Source organism: Rhodnius prolixus, unplaced genomic scaffold, assembly GCF_049639745.1.
Source record: "Rhodnius prolixus isolate KJV_2025 unplaced genomic scaffold, Rpr scaffold_5, whole genome shotgun sequence".
NCBI lineage: Eukaryota > Metazoa > Arthropoda > Insecta > Hemiptera > Reduviidae > Rhodnius > Rhodnius prolixus.
In genome coordinates, this window is record NW_027411624.1 from 14,949,000 (window position 1) to 14,968,244 (window position 19,245).

The 19,245-nt window shown below is 32.8% G+C and overlaps 1 protein-coding gene across 2 annotated transcripts in view; it reads right to left on the bottom strand.

Moving 5' to 3' along the window:
* Positions 1-19,245, bottom strand: part of Nep3 (M13 family metallopeptidase neprilysin 3) — a 352,598-nt gene that overhangs the window by 165,567 nt on the left and 167,786 nt on the right. The window lies entirely within an intron of this gene.

Below are 19,245 nucleotides of genomic sequence, written 5' to 3' on the forward strand. Positions count from 1 at the left end.
TATTTAAAACGAATATAATTTGAATTTTCTTCGATTGACCGCTTAAGCGAAACTACTAATGCGGACATCTTAGAAAAATAAGGTTTTTTTATTTTCAGAAGAACTAAAAACTACCCTTTCCTATAAAAACGCAAAAATCAATAATTTGCAATTTTACATTCGTTCTTTTGACAAGAAACTATCAAAGTAAAGAACAATGAATTTATTTTAAAATTAGTTTCAAGCTGCCATTTGAATTTCTTGGATATCTCAAGAGGAAACCCTCTTCTGAATGCCCATTTCCATCTTTAGAACAGAAATTGGCGATCTAACTGGAAGTGACCCCCAAGCATTAAACCCTCCACGACACCCCGCTACTGGTTCCATTCTATCAGACTAACAGAGCGTTCTGCATTCCATCAATAGAAGCACTCTGTCTAAGGCTGCTTTAATGTCCGCACCAATGCACATTGGTGGAACAGTAAAGGACCCTAAAGGTTTAGGGATGGAGTGCCGATAGCCAAACACTATCGAATCTCCTCTATATTCCTAGCCACAGAGGGGATACCCATAGTCCACTATTCCAGCATCACTTTGCCCTAGCTATGGCAATATTATTATCCTCTCAAATATCTCCAATTCTGAGTGAATAAGCTTCCCGGTCATCTGCTCCTTTACTAATGATAATCCGCAACCTTGAAGACTCCATTTAAATCTAATTGGGCATATTATTAACATAAAACTATTTCTTATATTCATTCCTAATTCCTCTGTTTAAATGTTTGATAAATCAAAAGTTTATTCTGTGATTTTTAATATATCTTTAATTTAAGTTCAATTTACTTTAAAAAATGTACGCTTTTTACTGAATATTCTGTGATCTTAAATTGTTGGAGCATTATGAGATCAGGATCTTTCAAAGAGGACCTTTTTACTCATCGCTTAATCTTTAATTTTCTGGTGACTGGCAGGTGTTTTTAGTGGAAAATAAATTTAATTTTTTTATTATTTATTAACATGTATATTTATAGTTAAGCTAAAGATACGATGTTTGTTTCATGAAATAGACCACCTTAAGCTAAAAACATATTATAAAACTGAGTAAATATTGCAAAAACAAAGCGAAACAGTTGGAATATCAGAGATAATACAACAAAAAAATACTTCCCCTGAATCTAGTTTATAATGGAAACGACAGCAAAATGAGAAAAATAAAATATGCATGCGAATGAAATGCAAATAGCTGGTGATATTTTTCCCGTACATGCACGAAGGGAGGAGAAGCAATCCTACCCCTATTGTAGTAGGATGGCCAGCAATAAGCCTGGGGCTGGTTAAACCCCTAAGAGTAATGGGGACAATTGAGTCACAATAGATTTTTAATCTTTTCTTCTTCTTTTTTCCTAGCTATTGGCAAAAAAAGTATTGCGATCACGTCAAATATTGAGTTTTTTCAACGGGGGCGAAATAGGTAAAAAGTGTTTTTTTGTTTACAATGGAGTTGCGCCACTCTTTCTAGCAGAGAGCTGTCTCTCTCTAGATGAGTTTTAGGTTATGCTTAACCTCTTTTTGTTTTTATTTCATCTTTAAATTTCAAGAATATTTCTTTGCTGTGGGAACCATATGATGGTTTTATGTTCAGTAATATAATGAGTCCCTGATTAGTAAACAAAGGGGACAAAAATAATATTGGAATCCCAACAAGAATTGACGCTTTTTAAACCGTATAAAGTAAAAATCATATCAGCTAATATTTCAGAAAGAAATGTAACCTTTTTTTTGGCTCTTTTTGGCATTGGCTTTCGCCATACAGCCAGGTGCTTATCACTAGAATAACACTCACTCTCCATTCTTACTTATAAATACGTTCGCTTCACACATTCATCCCTCTACTATATACAACTATTTACATAAACCTTACATCAAATTGATGGATCAGTATTCTATTATTCCTGCCATCCTTTTAGCTTAACCGAAATTAAAATCACCGTAATCCTTCTCTAATCATTTTCTTCCATTCATACTATAACTTTCAAAAAACATTCATATTTCATTGCTAGCTCTGCTATAGACTTAAGCACATAGATGTTGGTGGAGAATATTATGTCTTCGTAGCGAAATGGTGCATCTAAATACCCTGTATAAGTCGTCAAACATTCGTTTCCTTTCTACTACATAACGTGGACATATCATTATTACATGTTTGAAATCCTCCTCCTCATTGCAATCTACGCAAAGAGGAGAGGAAATGTAACCTTAATTCTTCCTTGGAGTCACTTAGAAGGTTCTAAAAATACTTATAAATGTCACTTGAAAACAGTCGGTAGGTGTAATGTTTCTTAAGTTTTGCAGGTAGAAGTCAAACAGTACTTTCAAAGATAAAGAAAAAAAACAAACCTTTTTCCTGGAATTGACAACTAGGGTTATATTTTTAAATACAAATTTTGTAGATTAACTTTATTTTACTAGCTAGATGTAGTAGTTGAGAATTACCTGGAATGTACAGGATTACAAATCAATTGTCCCGATCTCTGCCCATTTTATTAGAGCCATTAAAAAATATCTTCAATTTCATCATCATATAAAGAATTTAATTATTAATCCAAACCGTCTAATGTCTTATTGGCGCCCAAGATAATAGTTTAATTTTCTGTTTTATTTTATTATATTTTATTTTGTGCTACTTTATTTTTATATTTTCTCTTTTCTCTCTTCTACTTTGCTTTCTAATCTTGATTACGATGAAATTGCTAATAAATCAGGATATAATTTAAATTTTTTAAAGTTACTTCTGTATTTAAATTGGAACTTTGTTTGTTTATTTATTTTTTGTATATGCAGCAAAACACAGCAACCCTCTGACGGTCAAAAGACCAAGAGAACTGTCTGTCGCTTTTCTATTGTAATAATATCTTATGTAAATATTATCCAAAATAAAGACAATATTATTATTATTATTATCATCATCATATAGTCCAGTTTTTTTAAATACATACATATATTCGTTAAGAGAAGCAGAATCATATCTCGCCTTATAGTGTACCACTCCAATATGTGCGCAACTAAGATTGTCTGGAAATGAATTTAACTGAATTTATCTAAATAATTTTATCTAATTCTGACCATTTACGTAAATCTAGATGGTATAAAGTTACTTCCGTTTATCAAACCCTATGTTAAACAATTTTAGACAACTTTACCTTTAACAAATCCTGTCTTCTATGCCGTAGAAGCCAGCTACGTCACTAGCTACTGTATTAACAATAGATTCCTACTCTTCACGTTTCAAAATCCTTGAAGTCAATAAAATTTATATAAAGTTAGTCTAGATAATTGATTTGATTAGTGCTGGAAATTGCGATTATTAAAAATCATCAATTTTATTGATAAAAATTCATTTTAATCCTCAAACCACAAGATGAATTTTCCCGACACGAACACTAAGGTAGGGTCGGATCCGACCCGATACTATATTTTCTTGCTTACAGTGAAAAACTCAAATATAACTCAAAATAACACATTTATTTCTATATAAAATGTATAAATTTTTTAATAAATTGTATGATTTTATGGCATTAGTCTATTTAGAATAGACTAATAAGTGAAGAAATGAACTTGAAAAAGGAACTTTGTTTCAATAAAAACAAAACAGTTTACTAAAAGGTTGAATGAAAATTAAAGTAAAATAGTGGTGTGGTAACAAAATTATCACATTGTTAAGGAAAAAAATCATTTGATTGTTCGCCATTATCAGTGGGAACAAGTGGGACATATTTTCCAATCGTAAGGAGTAATTCCTTTGGAAAATGCTCGTTTTTCAGACTTTTTTCTTCTAGCAAGGCAAACGCAAGATTCTTGAGAAACATCGAACGTGCATCTCCAGAGTAACTTTCTTCATTTTTGTTCCACTTGTGCAGGACAAAACGTATAACGTTAATACCAAGGTCAGGTTGGGTCCGACCCAGAATCTGACTTACTGAAAGAAATACAAACCTAGAGAGCGGAGAGATCCTTACCGAATCGGCGGAAACAGTGTGGCCTCTTCCTAAGGACTCACAGAAAGGGTATACCGAGTCTAATCGCTAAGAGTTAATTGTGGGAGGAACAATGGAAATTTGTTTTCGCCTCGGGTCGGATCCGATCCGCATCTTGTGGTTTGAGGGTTAAGAAGATTATAGACCATCTATTTATGCTTGTTTACATATTTTACTCAACTCTTGTTTTAAGATATTTATTTTGAAAGCAATAGTACTTTTACTGTGATTGACTTTAACTTTTCACATTTAATTCAAGTTATATAATAACTTTATTTTAATTAAGTACAAAATAAACAATTTGGTCGCAGTACGACTTCAAATTGCGTTGGGTTGTGCCTTAAAAAAGACCGAGAAACGGAGGTTAAATATATTTTTTAATCATCCGAATTAATAAAATATATAAAATGTTAACTAAGATTTTAGTTAATTTAAAAATTAGGTTTACAAAACATTTGTAAAAGTGTATTTAAAAAAAATCAATGAAGCGCAAAGGTTTCTCTTACCCAGACTTCCAGAGCTCAGAACTGAAGTGCTAGCTGAGGTGGAAACTGAAAAAAGATTGGCCTTCGATGGATGTTGGATAAAATTTTTTAAGGGTCATTCAGGATGGTATGTGTTTGAGGGTGGAAGTTAACGGCCTAGTGGCTTGATGAAGAGTATAGGGATAAAGAGAAATGCGTAAATTGTAGTAAGTTCAACACCCCTTGCGCAGCTTAGCTTCATGGCGGCCTCTAAAATAATGAAGAGCAAGTTTTTTTTATTATTATTTTCGTCCTCTACTTAGCTTCCATACTTCCTAAAGTACCCAAGTTTTTTTTATTGCATTAACTTTGCGAACTCTGCTAGTAATTATTCTTGTACGTCCAAACCATAACTTTCCATTCATAAAAATACTAATTCGGCAAAAACTGGCTGCCCTATTCAATTTTACTTCTTCTTCTTATTTTTTTAAGAATAATTATCACTTTTTCTTACTAACTACGAAGAAGTATTCTGAACGTCTCAAATGACTACTTAGATTATAGAGAATACACGTGCTGAGACTCAGTGAACACGAAACAAGGTAAAATGACAGAAAGCATTAAAACGACATTCCGTTTTGATACTTTTATCGTTTCCGATTCCTAAGTTTCGGTCAAAAACAGAAGCAAAAATTTACTGATCTGATTTATTTTTGGTATTTTTTTATATTTATACTTTGGTCGGATATGGTTTACAGAATCTGGAGAAAAAACTTGTGAATTTATTTAAAAATTCCAGCTAAAATATTCCAGAAATTAGTTATTTTCAGTTTGGCATCTATTTGTAATAACACAGTAGCGTTAAAATAAATTCATTTTTCAGAGAAATGATGAACTCAGTAGTTAGTTAGTAGTTACTTAGTAGATAGTTCTTTCTAAGAACTTCTACAGTTCAGCGTCCCATTACTTGTCAGTGTTTTGTCAAAGGCCGACAACAGGAAAGAATCGTGGGAAGTGTTAGTGTTATACCTGAACTATGTACGTTGTAGTATCGGAACAGTTTTTGTAAATAAATTTAGGGTTTGTGGAAGTTAAAGAGAGCTCTTCCATCAACTTAGTACCTAATTATACTATCATTTCTTACCGACCGCTTCTTTAAGATAAATTATGGATCTGCCTCTTCCAACTATTCTCTAGCACGGGCTGGTGTACTTCAAGGTAGTATTCTCTGGACCGCTTCTCTATACTGTGTACACATCTGACCTACCAACTGTCTCAAATACACTGCTCTGCACTTATGCTGACGATACTGCTATTCTTCAAAAGTGCGAACAGATAACTTTTACTCTGCGTCGTAATTCTTGTCCCCCTATAAGTTTCAACTCAATTCCTCTTCCTTCTGCTAATTTAGTTCGCTACCATGGGATGTACATCGACAAAAGGCTAACGTGAAATCCGCACACTAAACTGAAAAGACTTGAACACAACCGACGAAACAAATTACTGTTACGTCTAATTGGCAGACAATCCAACATAAGTGAGTAATATACAACAGCGTACTTAAACCGATCTGGATTTGACGGACTTGAGCTGTGGGGTTCAGCCAATCAAAAATTCTCCACCAGATTACGAATTCTCCATTTTATGTCTCTAACTCCACCCTCCAAAACGACCTCAAGATCTCATATGAAACTGAAGAATCTAAATCTAAATATTGAAATTTCTTTTGACTCTCTTCCTTTCTGAAGAAATTCTCTGGTTCAAAACCTTGGCAAGATTCCAGATCGAACTCCACGTTGATTGAAACGCTGATAGCCTTGCGACTATCTCCAGTAATGTAAGAAACTCCAGCGAGAGTGTTGCCGGTGGGTAGCTTCTCTCCTCAAGCTGATCCAGCCATGAAGTCTTCTTGTTTCATATTCACTGATTGCATTTTATTCTTTTTGTAGATTGTGAATAGCAAATAAATTTTAAAATAAATTAGGATAACGCTATTTTGCTAGATAAAGAACTAATTTGATTTTTAAGTCAGTATTAACAATCAAATTGCTTACGTAGATAAATTAACAGAAAGGATTGTTAGCGTATCAGACTATTATTACGAATTAGGTCATCACGGAGGTTGCATATCCAAAGCCTGTTGAGAAAAAAGTACCTGAAATCTGGTACTAAAGCACTAAGAAGTAATTAAGCATCAACACTGCTTGATTTAGAGTGCATTTTGAGCAGGCTAAAGAGTAAATTCTTCCTTTAATGTGCTCATTAAAGGCTAAGTACGGCTCTACCACTCATTATATTATGAACACCAATAAAATGGGCTGTAAAAGTTCTAATTTTTAAAGGAGTAACAACCAATTTTCATCCCTCACAATTTATTGCACTAAAGCAGCATTTCCATCTACCACATTACTTTCATCCTATTCCCAAATCTTTAGAGTGTGTACACATAGCATAACTCTGAAACAACAAATTACAGTTTAGTTCAAATTTTGAAAAACCCATTCTAAAATACAGCTTTTCAGATCAGATTCTTTTAAGCTCTGAGTCAAAAAGATAAACTCTTAAATTTATTTGCAATGCTCTTCCATGTGGAAAAAAACCGTTCAGATTATTTATTGAGAACCCTAAATCATTGCTTCCAGTTTGTGGGAAGAACAAATGAAAGCAGAATCTAAAAAATACAAAAAAAAGGGAAACCAGAAGGTATTGATTGGTTAGCCGCAATGCATCTTTTCTTTTTTGCTTATTTTTTCTTTTATTGAACACATTCTCCTTTTATTTAAATAAATCATTAAAAGACGCTCTGTTATTCTCAATGATTTTCCAATGTATGAAATTTAAATAAAAAATCAACAATACAAAATGAAGCCGTGATTGATTTTTAGCCACAATCTTGTTAGGAAATAAATCATAGTCCAATCAGAATGTAAACGAATGAAACGATCAGATGATATTATTTATTAAATAGTGATTTCTGCTTCACGTATGTGTTGAAGTTAATGAATTAAATTACTAAATATTAAACAAGGATTGACATGCAGGTTGAATAAATAAGTAGATTTACCGGATATCAATTATTTAAATGTAATCATGTACGTTTCCGAGGGATGCAGATAGATTGCTACCCTGAAATCAGGGTCGAATTTGATTGCAATCCTAATTTTCTTTTCCCTCTCCGCACATTTTGGAAAAATAGTTTCCTTCTCAATTCTGTGACGTCACAAAGAGGTAGAAGCTTTTAGTGGATGCCTCTAAATGGACCAGTTAGGCGGTTGTCAGGCATCAAAGAGGCGACTCCGAGCACCCAGGCAATATGTACTTAATCATTTAGAATTGGGGCGCCACGATAGCTATACGGTTTCGAAGCGAAGCCCGCAAAGTAAAGATGTATTGTGGACCCGGGTTCAACTATTAAACGGTCTTAGCCTTGATTTAAATATAAGAAGAAGAAGAATAAATATTTATTATATTAAATATACACAATACATAAAATAAATGTAGAAGTATAAATGTATAAAAAACATTTCAACCTTCTTATCAAAGTGAAGTAAGAGAAAAGTTAGGTGAGGAGGATTGGAATGCAGGGAAAATAGGAGGAAAAACCTGCAGCTAGTGTAGAAAGTTAGAGTAGGATATGTTTTAGTCTTCTGTGTCTGTATGCTGTAGGAGGCTATGTCGCCGCAGATTGGGATGGCAGTCTAGAATGGAAAGGAGTTTGAGCAGATGATTTTGGATATAGAAGTGTACCGGGGGATAATGGACGCAGTCTCGTGGAGTGAGTCAATTCTAATGTGTCGTGGAGAGTCTGTTGCGTGTCTCAGAAGTTTGTTCTGGATTATCTGAAGTTGCTTGATGTTGCTACTACAAGTCCAGGCTCAAGGGGAAGCAGGCGTAGAGCAACATCGGCCTAATGACTAATTTGTAAAGGAGTAGTTTGTTAGTCACAGTCATTTTGGAGTCACGTGAGAGAAGAGGAAATAATAGTCTTGTAGTCCAGTTTGCCTGCGTTTACTTTGTCCTGCACTTGCGTAGTGAAAGTCAGTTTGTTGTCTAAAGTTAGCCCTAAGTACTTCACGTGGGTAGACCACAGTGCGAGAGTGTTATTACATCTGATTTGTCGGTTAAGAGTGGGCCTGCGTTTGGTGAAGAGTATAGCGTTTGTCTTGTGGTTAATTTTAATTTTCAATTTGCTGCAGAATTTTGTAAGTCAATCGATTGCAAAAGTAAGTCTGTTGGTGATGGTGTCCATTCTCCATTATGACGTGTATAAGGCCACGTCATCAGCGTACAAGGCAAGGTTGACATGAGGAGGTTTGGGGAGAGGATTTATGTAGGTGATAAACAGGATAGGACCTAGGATGGAACCTTGGGGAACGCCTGCTGCGATCGGATAGGGGTATGAGGAGGCAGAGTTTAGGTGGATGATAGACGGGTTTAAATATAATAAAGTGAGAATTTTACAGTAAAAGTGTGCTAGCTGGTCGCCTTCGTCCGCGACACCTAATTTAAATAGTGGAAGTATAGCCAGCCTGAAAAAAAATAGGCATTACTTAACTTTACTTCTATTTCTGCCCATTAAGGCAGCGTGAGATTTCCTTAAATTAACTTCCCAATAATTGATAACGTATAAAGCAGCCTGTCTTTGAAAAAATGTGGACTCTGAAATTATTTCACTTTTTAATCTTACATTAATTGTATTGCAACTCATTCCGTTTGAAAGACTGTCTTCAGTTTTTCATAGACTTAACCAAGAAATCAAAACTCGGATTACTGCTATAAATTCTAGATCCCTCCGTCTTCTGTCATATAATCTCTCTGAACTTAAAACAACAGTATGATAAGCTTAATATAATTAATTATTAATTAGAAACAACAATTATTGTTTATTATAATAGCTTTAAGAGATCATGTTGCCTAAATTATTTTGTAAACAAGTTTGCATGGTAATAATGCCGGTGAACTTGTTGATTAATAAACTGGTGTTAACAACTAATCTTAACCTATCACACGCTAACAATATATTCACATTATGAAATTGTGTTTTTCGCTAATTGAATTGAATAGTTTTAAAAATGAAAAATTGTTGCATTTACTTCTCATACTAAATGCCCTTTTTGCTGAAAAAATTCTGGAAGTGTTTTTGCACATATAGTACAGTAAAGTAAGTTAGTAAAAAGTAAAGTAGTTGCCAATTTTTTCAGTCAGGCTTTACGTCCAACTACCCAATTAGGGTGTCGTGGACGGAGGCGACTAGCAAACATACTTTACTTGTAAATTTCTTTTATTAACCATTAAATAAAATCCAAGGCACTAAAGACCGGGAATCGAACCGAGCTACCACAATACGTTTTAGTTTTACAGGCCTTCGCCTCTAATCGCTCCGGCTAACGTGCACGTACAATCAATAGTAATCGTAATCCTGTTTGGTTACACATCAAGAATATACTGGACTGTATAGACCAACTGTAGAAGTGACTGAGGGTAATCTAAGTAAAAAAAGATTTCTGCAATGCCAATGGTTTTGGAATAAATGTCTTATGAGGATAAAAAAAAGAAAAAAGAGAACTTAATTATGTTCACTTCACCAAGTTAACTTGGTTAGAATAAAATTGAATGCAAAGGTTTATCTGAAAGATACCAGTAGATCTGATCTAATCTACTCAGGTGGGCTAAACCCATCCAGTATAATCTTATTTACTGAATAAGAAGAAGCTCTAGTCCTGTCGGATTGTGGTTTACGCGCTACTGGATAGACAAGAACTCAAGTTTGTACAAAGATTCTACTTATTATTCCTGCTGAACGATTTTAATGGAAAATATAAGGGCCAAAGTATTCTCATATACATGTATGTATAAAATAAGGCTGAAAAACTCTAAATTCTCTTCCTATAATTCTTACAGTTGTAAGTAACACAGTTTTGCTCCGACTGTAAAGGTTAAGAATTGTAAAAACGAGTAAAAGATGGTTTCAAAAATCATTGCCGTTAAAAGAACCAATAGTTATAAAAACAGTGAACAGAAATTTCATTCTGAAGGTTTTTTGATCTCGAAAACAGCTGACATACCGAAGATGAAGCCACACTGATAGCTAACATAAGCATGTTAGCAGATTTAGTCTTCACCTTTTTTTTTATTTCTACTCAACAAAAGCGACCCATTTTGTTTTGGATCGAAACTTGTGACTTTTGATGGTTAACGGCTATGAAAATTTAATGAGTTTAAATTCAACTTCTGACCTTTTAAAATCTTCAAACTTCCTAAAATTCTTGCTAACGGATTATCACCTTTTCAAGCAACTGGTTAACTTTCTCTTTTGCTTGTACAACCTTCGCTTCTGTGAAGTACGCAAAAGTTGCTTTAGTTAGAAATTCCTTGACATCTGAAGATCCCATTTTCGTAGTCATATAAATCAACTTTTTTTCTAGTAGGTGGATCTGTGCTTAAGCAAATAACTTCAATTAAACAGGACGAGCATTAGTTGAGTTGTACAATTTTCAAGAATACCCACAGAAACCCACTTAAATACTTCATCAATAAACAGGCCGACAATTTGATTAGGTGTGTAAATAAAAGTAAATAGAAATTCATATATAAATAATGTTAAAAATACCGGAGGTCTTCTGTACAGTTTGCTGTTAAAACTAAAACCTATGCTAGTAACTCTTTTTCAAAGAGTACAGTTAAAAATTATCACAAACCAACACCAATAACACTTACGCACATGTACTAATTTCAGCTAAAAAAAAAAGACACTTCTAAACTATAAAGGCATGCGGTGAATTAACTTTCCCAAACAGGTGAACATTACTGAAACTTGGACGACACAGGACCACAAATTAGAAAAAACAAAGAATCTAAAGAACGGACAAATAAAATGCAACCTAGTTGAAATAAAAAAGTAAAAAAAGGGAAAAGCACTAGTAAAAAAATAAAAACATTAAAAATAGCGTGAAAAAGAAAAAGTTATTTCTGCAAATTATTTTGTCGAGGGACGTTTTCCTTTCTTGTACAACTCTCATGGGTAATCTAGAAAAACAATTCGCTGCAGTCGGCGGCACCTCTCTGCTAAAACTGAACTATTTTAGTTTTAATACATTGCATTTTTTATTACAATGAGTTTTCTTCGAGGGTGAGGCAAAAAATAGAATAATTATTCTAATTTGTGTGCATTAATATGGAGCACTTGTGCAAATACGTAGCACTTAAATTGATTAAGAAATTGTACGTTAAATTGCAGTAAATTAGGTACTAAAAGATTTATTACTTTTATGAGAATGCATTTTTTTTACTTTATTATCTTTAGATTTTACGCACCCTATTTATAAAAAAGCTGAAAGTGAAGTATATTTCAGCATGGTAATAAAATGTATCATTTTATGTATTTTATAATACATTTTATTATAGAGTAGAGAGGGCACATTTGAACAGAATTTACATTTTCTGTTACAGAGCGCACAGAATCGTATTATTGAACCTTTTTATTTTGTTTTCTACAACTTTCAAGTCTTCTTAACAGATCTATATCAATAAACAGTTGGTACTTTACATACATATTTTAATTTAAAAATGTTGTGTCCAATGTTAATATCTGCCCCACTGGTGGGGTACCTTTGAACACAATATAAAATAGAAAGAAATGATATTACTTTACCCTGAATCTACCTTTATATCAGTTATTTCTCTCACTACTACATTACTTTCTCTTTTAAACCACTGAAATCTAGTTCAAAAATCAAGAATGACTCAGATTGGGAATGTTGTACTCCCGAAGTGATGGGTTTAGGAAGTTTTAACAAAATATTCTGTTTGTTGCGCTTCTTAATGTAGGTTCGGACCCACTTTCCCCTTCTCTGCCAATAAACAAAAATTAGTCACAAACTTGCAGGTCGGTAGGGCGGCACATTTTAACTGTGATGTTGAAATGTGTCCCCTCTCCTTCCATAAAATAAAATATAACATCTAACACTTTTTGCAAGCAAATAGACTTTTGTAAATACAGTAAAAGCTCCTTATTCGTGCTTCCTTCATTCGCGTTTTCACTATTCGCGGATTAAAAAAATGCGACCCAATTCCTATATTCGCGGATATTCGCGGAAGTACACTATGATAATAAAAGGATTCCAATAGGTATCCTACCCAATATCCTTTGTAAATGCCGTCAAATGGACTAATAAAAAAAGTAAAATAGATCTTATTACAACTTTGCCTATGTTGTTAAATGATATGGCCGAGGACTTTGACATAAGCCGCCTTCGCCGCGATCGGTGATTTTGAGAATGTAAACGCACAGAATGAAAGCAATTGTTCGTGATCCAGCAATAGAAAAAATGGAAGTGGCGTTGTCATTATGGATCGAAGACCGCAATCAAAAAAGGGTGCCCCTGAGTGGTCCAATGGTCCGGGAGAAGGCAAAGTATCTTTACGCTCATTTTAAAGAACCTGATGGTAGTTGTAGTGGTAAGTTCAAACTTTGACTGCAAACAAAAGCTTTTAAAGACTGCCAAGCAAGAGAAAATTACAAAATTCTTCAAACCATTGCCTAAGCCTTAAGATATTAATTAAAATGTTCAAAAACTTCAATTAAATTGATTTTTTTATATATTTGTTTATTTTTATTTTGTCACCTAGGAACGTATCCCCTATAATCCCATATAAATTACGGTTTCTGTATTCGCGGCATATTTATGGAACATATACCCCGCGAATAAAGAGCTTTTACTGTACTAGGTTTAAAAATACGAATTCCAAACGTTAATATGGACTAACAATACTTAAACGTTGTCCACTACAATCTTCACAATACACTTCCAAAGCTGTAACAAAAGTTTTACTTCCACCTTACAAAATATAACATTCCTCAATTCTGTCTTTACAAACAATGAAAACGAAGGGAAACTCAGTCAATTATACAACAGGTCTACCACAAAATATGGAGAAAATTGCCAATCATAAATGTTTTAAATATTTGGCGAAAATTTAAAACTGTTCAAAGGTGCCCCCTGTTTAAATGTGCCCTCCCTTTCCCCTAAATTATATATATATTAATCATAAATTTTATAATTTGTGTACATGAGTCAGCTCGGTAGAAATTACAAGCTCAGAGCTTTATGGAATATTTACAAAATAATGTACATTATTGTATAATAAATCACTGTTATAATGATATTAATGAATATGTTTTAACATGATTCCAGCATTGAATCTAATGCAAGAGTTGGCGATGTCAGGTTATATGTCATAGCCAGATGTCATTTATGTCATAGCCAGAATGGAGTATATTTTTGATATTAACAAATTTACTTCTTTTTTTTGACATTACTTGTTAATGATCAATATTAATGTAAGGGAGTTGTACAAACTGCCAAAAAGATGAAATCTATGTATTTATTATTATTTAGAAACAAAATTATTTGACTTAAATCATTGTTCCGTAAATAAAGATTGGTAATTCAAATTTATGGTAGAAATATTATTTGGAATTTCTTGGGGGGTTTTAAGGTTTAAAATAGCATCCATAGCGAATTCTTTTAGCCTAAAGTATGTAAATAAATCTTTATTATTATTCAAATCTTATTTGGTTTTACCAAAATGGCTCTATCGAGAGAACCACAAACATCCTGAAGTGCCCAAAACATAATGTTCCCAGGTGATGTATAAATTAACAGAAAAAATGGAGACAATATGAACAAAAAAAAAGTGCTATTTTAGAGAGTTTGATTGATAAATTACGGTTGGATTCCGTCATGGGAACATCAAGATGAGCTTTCCGCGGTATTTCGTTTTGTAGTCCTGTTGTTCACACACTCCTATTTTTTTTTTTCTTGTAAAAAACTTTTCTTGAATAGGACGACCCTAAAACGTGAACATGTGGTAATAATTCGATACTGAACGCTTGTCACGATTACAGTAATAGGAGAAAGAAAAAGATTTAAAGCGGATGTACAATCTTTTTCGAATAATACTTCTCTTTAGAATTCATTTTCAGCGGACCTGTCAGACCGTTGTAGCAGAAACAAAAGGAACAATAATAATCCAGTAATAACAATATTAATAACAATGCGTCAGCTAGGGTACAAAAGAATTAATCTGATGGACAGTATTGTTAAACGCGATGCTCCAAATAAATGGCAAAATTGGGCAGGTGGTGGTATTATCGTTGAATGTGATTAAATTATGTTAAAACTGACTTAACTGAGTACACATTAACAAAGCTGGAAAAGCGTTGGGAATTATACAAATCAAGATATGATTCACTGAGAGAGACGACTTACTTATGGCAGGAATATATTTAAGGAATTTACATTCTAAAGCCCCATTATTAACTCTTACGCACATCATTATGCGATTATATCTCTGCCAGTTTGCCTTTATCTCTGTCTCGCAAGTTTTTGTTAGTGGTTTGTTTTTAATCTTGAACGCTCACCAATCACATCCAGTTTCAAACCAAACGATTATGTTCAGTCTTTAAGTTTACCAATACTTTATTTTCTTTCTTTGGAAGAGATACTTTAAATACAGAATCTTCTTAAATTCTTCTACATCTTCTTCCAACATTTTTCATTGTTTCCGTTATTAGATTGGATTAGAGATGAAGATCCTTCTTACCAAAACAATGCAGGCAAAACAGACTTAATGTGTTGACAGACTTATTTTTTAAAAAGAAGAAAATTAACATCAACTTATGGACAAAGTCCACTGTTTTCCTACTAATCGTTTTTGTAAAGTATTTCATCAGTTTTAATGAAAGCTACATATCGAAAATTAAAGATTGTAAAGCAATCAGATAAAGCCTGTAAGAAGCCGTAACATTTCTTCATTCCAGAAATTGTTCAGCCTCGTAAAAATGTTTTCTGAAATCGTATCAGCCGTCTCTCCAACTTCAAAATTCTTGTATCTCAAAAAATCGTCCTTCTGTGTCTACTTTATTTAAAAAAGGATTATATTTATTGAACATCCAAGTATTGTCATTATCCTTCCATTAAGATGCTGTTCTCCTTCTTCCATGAGATCATTAATATTGTATATCTTTAATCCCGTCTCAAGTACCACATCTGTATACTAATTTATTTATTTTATATTCACTTCTTAATGCTTTCCTTGAGCCATTAACTTTGTAAACTAAAAATTCATTTTAATAAAACAGCATTTCTGACTGATCTTAATCCTGCGATTTCTATCTGAAAGAAATAAAAATTAATAAAATATTAGATGAATTGAAAATTTTAAATTCTCTCCAGGTGTTCTCATTTTAATACTGCACTAGCCATTTCTATTTGAACCTTTGTGAGAGACTACAGCTTTACAACATCAACACAAACACAAATATCTCCAAGACAACTCGCTATTCCAGGGTATGGAAAGTTTGTAGCGAGAAATGATTTATAGGTAGGGTTTTAGAGCGAACTTTAGGCTCAACAGTTCATATATCATTCCCGCACCATTCCACGCTACTTAGTTTTACAGGGGGAGCTAACTCAAACGTGTAAACCACAAGATACCTTCCACAAGTCGCTGTGGTGTTAGTATTCCAGGCATTCCTCTAAAAATATGAACTAAATTCACTATTAACAGTGCATTGTAAAAAGCGTAGAAATATTTTCATTTAATTGATGATTTTTCGTATGAGGTAGCTGCAAAAAGGGAGCTGACGGTCTAAGAGCCTAAACCAACTAATCACATTTACTTCTCTACTCAGGTACCTCTTCTAGCTAGCTGACTATCCAGTAATAAAGAGGGTTAACTGTAACCTTCAGCTAAACTAAAAAACAAACGCAATTGCCCCTTTAATTTTTTGTGTACTTTAAAATTTAATGAGTGACCCTGGTGGGTACTTAATTAGAACAATGCCATCTTCAGCTGTTGGAGCTAAGCCAACATTTTTGTAATTATTATATTACTAGTATTAACTTAACTCCTCTTTTTTTTGGATTCGCATAAAGCTTTGTAATTGTTCTTATGTTATCTTCATGGCTTTAGGTATTGATTTTTTACTGTTCATCGTATTGTAGAAAGGCAGGCGTCATATTCAAAAAACATTTTTTAGTAAACATCCCAGTAAAGTTATCTTCCCTCCTAAGTCTTCTGAGGAGAGAAATATATCCCAAATTTATTTCAAGAAACCCCAGCTTGGTAATCCGTTAACCGAAAATTTAACTTTACTAAGGCAATTTTTGAAAATTTGTAAATAATGTAACCAAATACTTCATTCACATTGATATACTAAAACCCGTCTTCGATTAGAAACCATCTAACATTTTTGTTTTAATTTAAAAACTAAATATTAGAACTGAGTAGAAGGTCCAATTGGTAACACTCTCATTGCTGGAGATTGTAGCGCTGTAAAGTTGGTGTACATTGTGTTTACATTCAGATAGCTTGTGTTCAAATCATTTCGAATGTATTAAACATTTTTATGCCTGATTTTTTTCCCCTTTTAATGTTACAATAGTTTCTCATTTTCGACTCTGTTGCTTTACATCTTCAGAATATTACGAAACAAATATTTGTAGCAAATGTTTTATTTGAGTGTAAATAGAATAACTTCAAAAGAAAACCAGACTGAACAAGAAATTGCGATTGCACATAACTCTTAATGAAGTTCGCGGACATTCGATTTAATTCAGAGGGTTGAAGTTGTAAAATAAAATAAAAAAGTAGTTCTAAATGACGTATTTTTCCCAAAAAATTGTTGATATCTATACCTAACTGGTTTTGAGTAACTTAATATTTCAAAATTTGTTCATTTAGTTAGACAATGCTTGTTGGTAATGAGCTTTAACAGAAAAAAAAAAAAAATTCAAACCATTAAATTCAAAAAAATTTGCTCACAAGGAACATATTCTATGAAATAATTGAATTAGAAAAGCAAACAATTTTTATTGTGACAGACCAATTCAGGTTATCAAAAAATGAAATACATTTATCAAATTAAATAATAATAATACTAAATAAAATGAAAGAACCACTTATGAAGAGAACTTGCAGGCATGGATATAATCCATTCCAGGGACTAGAGTCCACAATGGCCACTTAGCTCACACGCTGAGTATGACATTAGATGAAAAAGTAGTCTGGAGTGTCCTCAATGGATGGAGTTCTTCGGCCTTTAATCCATTCGCTCCTAACCCTTTTGATATATATATATATATATATATATATATATCAAATATATATATATATATATATATATGCATCTAGCATAATATTTTGTTGGATAAGATCATTATAAGATTGGTATATATCTATTTTTCTCATTTTGAATTTCTTTTTTTCCTATGTGACAAATTCTGTATTTTTTCTACATTAAAATTTATTTAATGGTTCATAAAACTATGTTCTGTATTTCGTAAATTTCTAAATAGAAAAATATAGAATTATTTATCAATAAAAATACAATAAAATAATGCCAATTTCTTTCTGGCAAGCTTTACGTGCAACATTAGATGCAACGAAGGCAAAATAAAATATTCTTAACTGTAAATTCCTCACATAAACCTTTAAATAAAATTGCAAGTCCTAGACCGGTAATCGAACCCCTATAAAAATAATACACTATTTTACAATATTACCAATTTTGTTATAAAAGGATTAAATTTTAAAATTTGATAAAAATAAAAATTGTAAATTTTCTGAAGAGATTTTCTAAATTTTCGCAATAGTCTGAAAAGTCAAAAATAGTTTGAATCACTCCACTTCATTTCCTTCATTGTTATTACAGTCGGAATCGACTTAAGATACTAAGGGACTATAAAATGAAGGTTTTTAAATAATAAGTGCATTGCTACTTTAAGATCAATGTTCATGTTAGTGTTAGCACAAAGTTTACGCCAGGATAGTAGCTGCATATAATAAATTAATTCAATATTTCAAAGTTTTCATTAACATCAGATCTCTTTAAAATTTATGAGAGGAAAGGTGAGGTTAACCATCTCTCTAATCTGTATTGTGGAAAGTTCTATCTTATAACCACAAATAATTACTTATATTTGTGATAAAGCGTATTTATTTACTAGCAATTGCCCATTTTGCTCTTAATTCACAGTTATTTGTTCCAACTGTTCACTATAGAATATATTTGGCGGCACTATTGTTGAAGTAAAAGAGCATTTATCATTTACTTAACTAGCAAATTACGCTTGCAAATTGCTGTTCTCCTCTGCAAAGAATAAAAGAATAATTCTCTGCAAATAAATTAAGCATAAAAGGAGACAATTTACATTAGGACTGGGGGTTTATTATAACGTGACGTGGATCAAGAAGAGTCCAGAGAACAGAGAGTCTGCTGTTGAAACGACTGGAGAAATTGTTATGAAAATTAAGGCAACGTAAAAAAAGAAAAAAAGAAAAGCGAGGATTACGTCGATATTGTGGGTTAAGAAACAGTTGAGGTGGTAAAATGAGGTTCTTTACCAAATTAGGCAAATTCAGCAACACTCTTTAAAAGAAGAAAAATAGGATGTAAATGAGAAGGGAGATGATATTAAGACTCTTAGAACGTCTTGGAAAGTAAGATCTTGTAACAAGAATTAAGTACTTGCAAAGTATACTTATCGTTCTTGTTTAACTAAGTATTTTTTTACGAGGTAAACTTCTTAATAAGGCATTGGAATCATGCAGATCTTTCTATTTTCAGTTTTACTCACAAACATATGTTTTGAGAAATTCCATATTTTTTTTTAAGGTGCCTCCGCAAAAGCGTCAATCATGTCCTGGACAAAATTAATTTTATTAAATCTATTTTTTGTTTTTGTTTTTTGAGATTCTCTCCA